Source organism: Arachis ipaensis, chromosome B10 (genome assembly GCF_000816755.2).
Source record: "Arachis ipaensis cultivar K30076 chromosome B10, Araip1.1, whole genome shotgun sequence".
Classification (NCBI taxonomy): Eukaryota; Viridiplantae; Streptophyta; class Magnoliopsida; order Fabales; family Fabaceae; genus Arachis; species Arachis ipaensis.
The window spans coordinates 35,564,363-35,564,638 of record NC_029794.2 but is presented as its reverse complement, the minus strand read 5'-3'; positions in this window follow the sequence as shown (position 1 = coordinate 35,564,638).

The following is a 276-nucleotide window of genomic DNA, read 5'->3' as shown; positions in this document are numbered from 1 at the left end:
AACCTTGGAAAAAAGTGGGACAAATTACAAAAGAAAGAGCGAGGTGAGTTTGGTAAGGGGAAATCAGTGAGGAAGTGATACACTCTAGGAAGAAACAATAGTCAGAAAAAGCAATAACTCAAAACCTGGGGAGTACGGTGTCAACTATATAATTTTATTCAAATTGAACACATTTATTCGAAAATTATTTTTAATATGAATAAAAATATTAAAAGTATTATTTATAAGAATTTTTTTAATAAAAGTTACTTATATGTAATATGTCAAATTTAATGT